Below are 11,544 nucleotides of genomic sequence, written 5' to 3' on the forward strand. Positions count from 1 at the left end.
AATACATTGCTTGACTCCTCCCTGCTTCTCCTTGATTAAAAGGTGTTTGCAGCTCTTGAAATATTTGTGAGAACTGTTTAGATGTGTGTATGTGTGTGTGGTAAATCAAGTAATTACAAGTGTTCAACATAATGGTTTGTGGTATAATTTGGCAGTAATATTTAACTTATGTGTGATTAAAGATCAAAGCATCTCAATTGATGACAATCGTAGAAAGTCTGTGCATGTATTGGTATTAATGGATTGTTCTATCCAAACTTTATGTAGCTCCTTAATTCAAATTTTACACAAAAATACACATCATTACTTTTAGAAGAATATAATGGAAAGCTAAAAGATGTTACAAATGATAATTACCCACAAAACTACTAAAATAGATTTTTCTATGTTTCCTGCCATTAGAACCATGTATCCATGGCTACAGGTTTAGGGGATACACATTCTACAGCATTTTATCATACAGACAGAACAGTTTGTTTTCTGTATTTCCAATCATGCATCTGTCGACTCCTTAATGCTCACCTGAGGTGCTTGTAAAGTACCTGTTAAATACAGGTAATTTTGTCTTGACATTTCCAATTAACCCATTTGAAGATGATTTTCGTTTTTCATTGAAATAAAACCTTTTAATCATGCCCTGTATTATTTCTGGTTCTTTCTCAAAATAATTAAATGCTCAGACAACTTCTCTTCTAACTCCAGTTCACAGGTGACGGGGTCAAAGAAAGTAACATTTTACATTGGAATGTTAATTGTTTGACTCCAAGTTCATGCTAAATCATTTCCTAACAATGCCTAATATAAACTGCACTGCCTGTCAATCTAGATTTCATTTACAATAACTTTATCATTTATTTCTCTAAAACTGCCATTTGTTCAGCAATTCTGTTCAGAAATATGAGATTTATGCCACTTATCTCATTCTTATACTGGCTCACCACGATTATGAGTGCTACATGGACTATATTGTGTTCATTTGTTTATATTTTGTTATTGATAATTGTAAAAAAGATTAATGACGCACAGTTAGGAAGGATCAATGGTCTAAGTATTTATATATCAAACAGCACTTGTGATCACTCTTATAACTGATTATGTATTCAAATATTTTAAGATTGGTCTTCCTAAATTAAGTTGTTTCATTAAGCTTTGACCAATAAAATCTTTATTTGATGAAATTATTTTTACCTTGTTATTCACCAGTATAAAACCTGTGATGAAATGGAAATGAAGCATATTCTTCATTGAAGTAAAATGGATGTTTATTGTTTTACATACTACATTTGTACATTTGTTTTACTTTTTAGTCCACCATCATCGGATGGTCGTCCGTCCCTCCCTCCCTCCCTTAATAATTCTTGTTATTGCTAATTCTGAGAAATTTCTAAAGAGATCTTTCATTTTTGGACTGATCGGAAAGCAACATGTCTGACAGGCGGCCATCTTGGATTTTGACAATTGGAGTTTGTTATCGCTATTTCTCATAAAGAACCGAAGGGATTTTTCTCAAATTTCATATGTATTTGTATTTTTGGACCAATCAGAAAACAACATGGCCGACAGTCGGCTATCTTGGATTTTGACAATTGAAGTTTGTTATCGCTAATTCTCATAAAGAACTGAAGGGCAATTTCTCAAATTTTAAATGCAAGTTTCCCTAGGACCCTATTGTGTTTTGTAAAGTTATTAAATGTTTTGAAAGAAGGGAAAAGAAGAGAAAAGATCCTGATGCAGGTTGCCTTGTAGTCATCCCTGAAGGTCAACATTTCTGAACTTTCAAATAGTGATGCATTGTGATATATAATTGTATTACATAATGCATTAGATTTTCCTTAGCTATACACATAAGCTATATTTTTATCTATTGCATGGCTAAAATGACTATTGCACGGTCACACGCGAACTATTGAACACTTGTGACATATCAGAATTTCATCCTTCCCTGTTAAGTGTCAAAGTCACTCTGATGTCAACACTGCCGACGACTGTCAAAGTGTACTATTTAGCTCACCTGGTACGAAGGACCAAGGTGAGCTTATGCCATACCGTTGCGTCCATCGTCCGTCCGTCAACAATTGACTTCTTCATCATAACCACACATCAGAATTTGACGAAATTTGGACAGAAGCTTCCCTATGGGTTGGGGACTCAAAATTGTACAAATGGTGGGGCTGACCCCCAAGGGGCCTGAGGGGCAGGGCCAAAAGGGGTCAATTTGGCTCTATTAATATAAACGACTTCTTCTCTGAAACCAAGCAAAGGATATTGCTCCTATTTGCCTGGTAGCATGACTATGGGGTGGAGATTCAAAATTGTACAAATGGTGGGGCTGACCCCCTGGGGGCCTGAGGGGCGGGGCCAAAAGGGTCAATATAGCTATATTGATATTAACGACTTCTTCTCTAAAACCGAGCAATGGATATTGCTCATATTTGCCTGGTAGCATCACTATTGGGTTAGGATATAAAATTGTACAAATGATGGGGTTGACCCCCCAGGGGCCTGAGGGGCTGGGCCAAATGTGGTCAATTTGGCTATATTTATATAAACGACTTCTTCTCTGAAACAGCAATGGATATTGCTCATATCTGCCTGGTAGCATCACTATAAGCCTCATTGTATATGGACACACAAGCCTCATTGTATATGGACATACATGCCTCTTTATATACGGACATGCATGTATCTAGGTATATGACCACATATGGCACATTGTTTATGGACACATGCCTCTTGGCATATGGACACATTTGCTTAGTATATTTACATGCATGCCTGTCAATATTTAAATGCCTGCCTCTGAGTTTATGAACACATGCCTCTCGATATATGGACACGCTTTACTCTTAACATGGACACATATGCTTCTTAGTATATATGGACAAACAAGCCACATTGTATATGGACACACAAGCCTCATTGTATATGGACACATTCCTCTTAAGTATATGGACACACACCTGCCTCTTAGGATACGGACACGCATGCCTCTCAGTGTATGGACACATTTAACTCTTAACATATGGACACATTTGCCTCATAGTATATGGACACACTCAACTCGTAACATATGGACACATCAGGCCTCGTAGTTTATGGACAAATCAAACACGAAAGTAATAAATGTTGAAACCACTTTTGTAAGCTCGTAAAGATGAACCAAATCTAAGCTCATAATATATAAAACTCATAAAAAATATTTGTGGGTCCGTCCGTCCGTCCGTCCGTCAACAATTGACTTCTTCATAACCACACATCAGAATTTGACCAAATTTGGTCAGAAGAATCCCTATGGGTTGGGGACTCAAAATTGTACAAATGGTGGGGCTGACCCCCAAGGGGTCTGAGGGGCGAGGCCAAAAGGGGTCAATTTGGCTCTATTAATATAAACGACTTCTTCTCTGAAACCAAGCAAAGGATATTGCTCCTATTTTCCTGGTAGCATGACTATGGAGTGGAGATTCAAAATTGTACAAATGGTGGTGCTGACCCCCTGGGGGCCTGAGAGGTGGGGCCAAAAGGGGTCAATATAGCTATATTGATATTAACGACTTCTCTGAAACCGAGCAATGGATATTGCTCATATTTGCCTGGTAGCATCACTATTGGGTGGGGATTCAAAATTGTACAAATGGTGAAGCCTCGTATATGGACACACAAGCCTCATTGTATATGGACATGCATGCCTCTTAGTATATGGACACACAAGCCTCATTGTATATGAACATGCGTGCCTCAGTATATGGACATGCATGTTTCTATTTATTTGATCACATATGGCACATTGTTTATGGACACAAGCCTCATTGTATAAGGACACATACCTCATTGTATATGGAGACACAAGCCTCATTGTATATGGACACACAAGCCTCATTGTATATGGACACAAGCCTCATTGTATATGGACATACATGCCTCTTTATATACGGACATGCATGTATCTAGGTATATGACCACATATGGCACATTGTTTATGGACACATGCCTCTTGGCATATGGACACATTTGCTTCTTAGTATATTTACATGCATGCCTGTCAATATTTAAATGCCTGCCTCTGAGTTTATGAACACATGCCTCTCGATATATGGACACGCTTAACTCTTAACATGGACACATATGCTTCTTAGTATATATGGACAAACAAGCCACATTGTATATGGACACACAAGCCTCATTGTATATGGACACATTCCTCTTAAGTATATGGACACACACCTGCCTCTTAGGATACGGACACGCATGCCTCTCAGTGTATGGACACATTTAACTCTTAACATATGGACACACTTGCCTCATAGTATATGGACACACTCAACTCGTAACATATGGACACATCAGGCCTCGTAGTTTATGGACAAATCAAACACGAAAGTAATAAATGTTGAAACCACTTTTGTAAGCTCGTAAAGATGAACCAAATCTAAGCTCATAATATATAAAACTCATAAAAAATATTTGTGGGTCCGTCCGTCCGTCCGTCCGTCCGTCAACAATTGACCTCTCATAACCACACATCAGAATTTGACCAAATTTGGTCAGAAGCATCCCTATGGGTTGGGGACTCAAAATTGTACAAATGGTGGGGCTGACCCCCAAGGGATCTGAGGGGCGAGGCCAAAAGGGGTCAATTTGGCTCTATTAATATAAACGACTTCTTCTCTGAAACCAAGCAAAGGATATTGCTCCTATTTTCCTGGTAGCATGACTATGGGGTGGAGATTCAAAATTGTACAAATGGTGGTGCTGACCCTCTGGGGGCCTGAGAGGCGGGGCCAAAAGGGGTCAATATAGCTATATTGATATTAACGACTTCTTCTCTGAAACCGAGCAATGGATATTGCTCATATTTGCCTGGTAGCATCACTATTGGGTTAGGATATAAAATTGTACAAATGATGGGGTTGACGAGTGCAGAGGGCGGGGTCAAAAGGGGTCAATTGGTATAAAAAAACAACTTCTTTTCTGAAACTAAGCTATGGAAAACACTCACATTTGTGTGGTAGCATCCTTATGGGGTTGCGCGAAAAGTCAATTTCATTTCATGGATTACTGCATTTTTTGGCATAAAAACCTCACGTACCCATATAAAATGCCTATGATATATTGACAGCAATACCAGTGACAAATATATCTAATCATCATTCTTGTTTCATATCTCATAAAATCCAGGTGAGCGATACAGGCCCTCTGCGCCTCTTGTTAGGATTGTACCTCATTTTCACTGCGTATACGGTAGTATACCGGCAGTTGGCAACAAAAATTTCCTATGGTTAAGGCTTAAATCGTTTAGATACAGTGCAAAGAAAATAAAAATTAGGTTGTGTTGTGACGTTGATTACTATTACATTTTTGTTTAATACTTTTTACGTTCAGCCATTTGCCATTAGCTTACCTCGTGGGGAAGTTAATATGCACCCATTTTCGCAATATTCAGTTTAGTTTTTGACAAAATATTGACTAGACGTTAGCAGAGATCATCGGGTAACAGGAGAAAACGCTCAAATTACGTTGATCAGTCCTTTTAAAATGGCGCCGTCTTGTTGTGACGTTGCTGGAACGTCATAATTATGTTACCGACTCCCGCGCTTATTGATCCCCTGGGCCTTTTTTTCACTGCGTATACTCTAATGTATTCACAGTCAAAAGTTTACTATGCTGAAGAAGAGAGAGATGTACATATTAGTGATTATGTAATGAAACAAGTAGTAGTTGTAGTAGATGTAAGTCCCTCCTCTTGTAGGAGAACCAGTCATACAGACTGTGATTCGAACTTGATGCTGCAGTAGTGATTGTCACTGTTTGGGTGATTAGAGTGTTTTTTTTTTCCATTTTTAAGGACCCCTTTCTGGCGATTCGGTTCTGCAGATATTTCCATAGAAGAGAAGGGTTTGTTTGTCTAGGTATGCTTCAAACGGTAGTTCACCAGACAGGATATAGATTGCTACATCAGCTGATGGAAGGCCCATGCTATGTTTCAGAACTTTCTTGTGAAATTTGGCAATCTTAAACTTGTCTTGATAGCTAAGGATAACATCTTCTACTCCAAATGTCATTCGAGGTCTTACATAATTATGTGTTAAAGGACTTTGGGGTTCACCCCGATGTATCCGTGAAGGCCAGCTCCCATAAGTGAGTAGGTCGTCTTCCTTGCCACCTGGATCCTGTCGTCTGAGATGTTTGCAACAGAGTTTCTACATTTTCCCGAACGGTTGATCCCTAAATGTTTGTAACATGGTACCACTTCCAGATCTTGGTCGTTGATGGTAAGATTGACTTCAGTGGACAGTTGTTTTCGATTGTTGAATACGACAATCTTGCTCTTAGCTGCGCTTAGCATGTACCTTTCTCTGTTTGCGTAGTTTCCCTGCAGGTGTAGCATCGTCTGAAGCTCCGTTAAGTCTTTGGACAAGAGGACTATGTCATCAGCACACGTGGGACTGCCTACATGGGTTGTACCTATTTAACGTGCCTTTGGTGAATCCGCTTTGAAATGTGTTGAGATGTGTTTCGATGACGTCTTGGAGTGATTATTCCTGACTTGAATGAGCGTTTTTCAGGTGTTCTGCTGTAATGTTGTCTCCGTCTGCTGCTTACCGTTCCTGAGGGTGGAGATTTTTATAATTTCTTCTCCGTAGGATGCGTCAGATGCCTGACTACACAGTTTAGTGATGTTATCAATGTCCCCTTCAACTTGATTGTGATAGGTAGTGTCGTATGAATTACAGACTTTTGGTTTGCTTAAATGCTCAAAGTAGCTGGCCCATCCACTGCAGATTTCATCGTTGTTTTTAAGGTAACGGTCATCGATAACTAGATGAGATAGTTTACGGGTTCCGGTAGTTCCTCGTTGCTTGTTCACCAGGTGATTGAATAATTTCATGTCCGATGAATGGGATTTCATTATGTTAATGTATGTTTTCTTCCTATTCTCTGCATTCTTTTGCCTCTGGTATTTTCTGATACCTTTCTTTGTTTCTTTACAGTTAGTGTGTAGAGGGTTATTAGGCCCAGTCGGCTTACCCGCTTGTTTCAATAACCAGTGGGCTCTTTTGCTGTTGTTACACCGGGATTTTAGTTTTCCATCCCACTTCCTACTACGCTGTTTCCTGGTTTTTGTTTTCTTTCCTGTGGTTACAGTTGTTGCACATGTTGTTAAGGTAGTAGTTATAAATTGCAATATGACTCTTACATCGACCATTGATGCAGCTGGTGATGCAACAATGTAGTCACTTAAGGATGTGTAGTGGTTAAAAGTCTTTGTTGTTGGATTATTCTCGCCAAGTACTAGGCCCATGTTCCGTACCATACCTCGGAATTTTATGTCTCGTAGATTAGGGGGTTGTCTTTAAAGAGGCGCATTAAATCTCCAATTGCTATGACATCCGAGTTCATTATGCATTTATTTATGACCTCGTGTAGTCATCACCTCTAGAAATTCATACTCCGCTCTGCTACCTTTGCATGGCATATATGATTATGGTTAGACCTCTGTTGACTGCTTGTAGTTGTATTGCGCAGATTCTGTTCCCTCGATCATTTTGATTGTGCATGCAAATTCATTGTCGTTGCTCAAATGTGTACAACCAGTGCTCTTGCAGGCCGATGATATCTATAGTTTTCAGGATATTTTCTAGAAATGGTTGGTTGATAACAACGTTCTCGACGTTAAATGTGGCCACACAAATGTCATGTGGCATGTCGGTATTGGGGCGTGTCTCTGTGGCCGGTTTGATAGCATCTTTATCACATCCTGGGAGGCCATTGGTAGTATTGGGGGAAAGTGTGACATTATGACTGGTGGCTGCTGTGGCACTTGGGGATGACTGTATACTGGAGGCGAGTGCTTGGTGCGGCGCCTTCGATTCTTTCTCCTTCATGTTTTCCCTTGATCTAATTCTAAAAAATTCTGCTGTTTGTTATTAGTTGGCCCTGATTCTTCAGCTCGGGCATTTAGTCTTTTCCATGACTGCATGCTTGTTGACGTTTTCTCATTGAGATGTTGTGTAAAGCTAGTCGTTTCCCGACTGGTAGTAGATAGAGAGACATGGCCACTAGTAGGTAGGGTCACAGAATCATGGTTCTCTGTGTAGTCTTCAAGTTGTTGGGTGGTAGAAATGGCTGCTGGTGTTGTTGTTTTGGGATGATTTATTACAGCCTCCGGGGTTGTTTGTTGATTTCTTAGTTCAGATATTGTATCTTTGGGATATGTTTTGTCCTGCTCCTCAGGATACGGGTCTTGGATTTCGGTGTAAGTAGATTTAGTTGTCGTGTTTTGCTGGCGTGGAGCACTGAGTAGTTCTGAAGTTAATGTAAAGGAATCAGGGTTAATACTGCATAGTTGTTTGACGTTGTGTTCCATATTTGTCATTTTATTCTCAAGTAGATCCATCCTTGTATACAGTAGAGTCGCTTCCATCTTTTGTACTCTGGATTCTAGCTGGTTGTCGCACTGCATACATCTGGTGACTCTTGAGTGTTCCACTGCTATTTGGTTTTTATTTGCGTTTCTGAGTAATAGATATGACTTCAGCTCAGCTATTTGTTCCTCCTGATCAATTACAATTGCCTTGGATGATGCTAGTTGCATGGATAATTCACTTATCTTGTTTTTTTTAGTCTTTAGCCTATTTTCCTTTTCCTTACACTCTTTTACTCTCTTTTCAATTTCGTCTTTCTGTATTTGTAGTTCTTCCATGGTGTGGTGAGGAATATCTGTGTTGGAGGCTTAGTCTTTAGTTTTCATGTGACAGGGAGGTGGGGTCATTGACATTCCATTGGTGAAGATAATCGTTTCATGGTTATCTACCTCTTTGCTGACAATAGTGTTCGTTTCGTTGTTATCTACCTCTCCATCCATTTCGTTTACCTCTAGAGGTCTTGATTCGCTACCTATGAATGATGATGATAACGAATTCTGGAAACTTTTACAGGTGTACTGACTGTTAGTCTTTTCAACTTCTATTTCCTGCTGGGATAGGGCCTCACAGTTATAATGTATCCAATGCAAGCAATCATCGTACATCAATACCTCTGTGTGGTAGTATCCATTAACGAAAGCATTCTGGGGTTGATTTCTATACTGGCTAGATTCGTTTCCATGCTCGTTTCCTCCTCCTAGTTGCAGCGTCTTTTCATTCTTCAATAGTTTAGTCGTTGTGTCTCGACGACCAGCAATATTTAGTTGTTTGCGTTTTTTGCGGTGTAGTTAGACATTGAGTATTTGATAAGAGAACATCAGATTGTGTGGGTGGTGTATTATTGTTGATTCTCTTCCTTTGAGGCTCAGTCGTTTCCTTCTCACTGGAATTCCCATCATTTGGTTTCTCTTTAGATAGCGCATGGACCATTTGAGTACATTGATTCTTGATAAAAGTATTTGCTATCTCAAAGTTTCCTAAGGAGCACGTGACTGCCATTAAGTCGGGGAGATGGTCTTCGATGAACAAACGTATTCTCGAACCATTCACGGTCATCACCGAGGTTGTAAAATGAAGGTTTATTCTATAATATTGTTTCGATGTATGTTTATCCTGGACATACACTGATTCATTTACTGATAACTTGGTACTCTCTTCGGTGCTCGCTATCACAGTCTTCAGGTTGCTATTTGGTAAGTGTTGTTCCATATTTTTGATGACATGCCTTGGAGCTTCGAACATTGCCGCAGACATTGTTATTATTAGGTTACATCCTTTCTTTAGCTCCACCTTTTCTTCGACCCTTTCCGCAGCACGAATCTTATTACTGAGTGCTAAATTAACGTTGAGATCATAGTTCACTCTGTCGGTTTTGGTTTTTCCAAGATTGGCCGAGGGTGAATGATATACTTTTTGAGTCTACTTGAGGCTCGCGTATTGGCCGTTAGCATTGTCGCCAACTTTGATGTCTTGCACAGTGAGGATGACACTCTGAAATTGTTGTGTGCTATTTCAATATATAAAGTTCACACACGGGAATAATGGAATGACCTTCTAGCCGGTTAGAAGGTGGTTGGTAACACAGGTCCTTGCACAGTGCCACCCACACGTGGCATGAATGTTCTTTACACTTGTGCATAGTTTATGTCAATTGTTCATGTCGTTGGGAAGGGGGTAGTATTATTTCCCACAGAAGGCTTTATGACACAGTTCAGGCTTAATTCTGGTTAAAATAGAGCAAGGCTATACGCTTATGTACATACACAGTTGGGTAGATGTAGGTGAAAGTTTAAAGTTTTAAAAGTAATTTGTAAATCAATAAAACAATAAGACAATAGGACAGTGAGTGCTTGACTAAAAACTACGAAGTTGAGTGGACTAAAATTTCTAACTAAGCTAATGTTTGTTAAAAATAAAAGGGTTATTTAGAACCAAGACTAGTTTAATTCTCCTAGTATATAGGGAGAATAATGAAATAAGGACTTAGGGAGTTCTACGGTTAAAAATAAAAGGGTTATTTAGAACCAAGACTAGTTTAATTCTCCTAGTATATAGGGAGAATAATAAAATAAGGAGTTAGGGAGTTCTACGGTGAGGGAACTATAGAATATATACAAGCAATATGGCGGCGACCGGGGCCCCCGATGTCGAGTAGCAGATTTCAAGGAATTAGTAAAACTCGTAAGTTAGTTAAAATGTAAAGGATATAATATATACAGTAAAAATTGAAATCTACCACTACTAGACACGAATAGTGAGGTATGAGCTTATAAAAGTATGCAATCAATCTAACAAACTAAATAACTTGTCTCCCACAATCACAGCCGCATTTCCTCTTCATCGGAAGTTGGTCAATAAGTATATCATTGGTGTCTGTGCAATAGTCAAGAATATTTGAACCTTGGTACTGGTACCTCGTGTCAAATATTCTGGACTATTGCACAGACACTCATGATATATTTGTATAATATGCAATGCACCTCTTCATTTCAATCCACCATTTTAAAGATTGATGTTTTTAAGGCATTTTAAAATAAGTCGGCCGATATAAGATTTTTGAAAGGCCGATAAAACATAAGAAATATTCGAATTAAGGTGAAGCTGGACCACCTTTGATGTGTTAGCACTGGCAACCAGACCATGCGAGCGTAGTCGTTTTTAAATTGGAGATTCGAACTATAGATTGTACCATTTGGTCGTATTTGGACTATCAAAATACCAGATATAAGACATGTGACGCAAACTGTTAAAAATTAGAACAACCATCAAATGTTATCATTTCGTGACTTAAATACACCAATTTAGGAAAATGAAGAGCAAACACTGGTTTGTAGGCTACGCGTCTGGTCAAGTCTTCTACAATTCCTCCGACTCTCTACTACGCGCCTGGTCAGGTCTTTGATAATTTCCTCAAACTCTTTACGCGCTTGGTCAGGGCACAGACGCTTGCATAAAAAACGTTGTTTAAAAAAATGATATGGCAGTGGTATGTGAACTGTGGAAAGTACAAGGCCGGCAATTCCGTCACGAACGAAACGACACCCCTCCTCACTTCAATCGACTAAAAACACATTTATTCAAACTGACACGGCGCACACTATATACGGCCGTCATCAAGAAA

Source organism: Pecten maximus, chromosome 14, assembly GCF_902652985.1.
Source record: "Pecten maximus chromosome 14, xPecMax1.1, whole genome shotgun sequence".
In the NCBI taxonomy this organism is placed as follows: domain Eukaryota; kingdom Metazoa; phylum Mollusca; class Bivalvia; order Pectinida; family Pectinidae; genus Pecten; species Pecten maximus.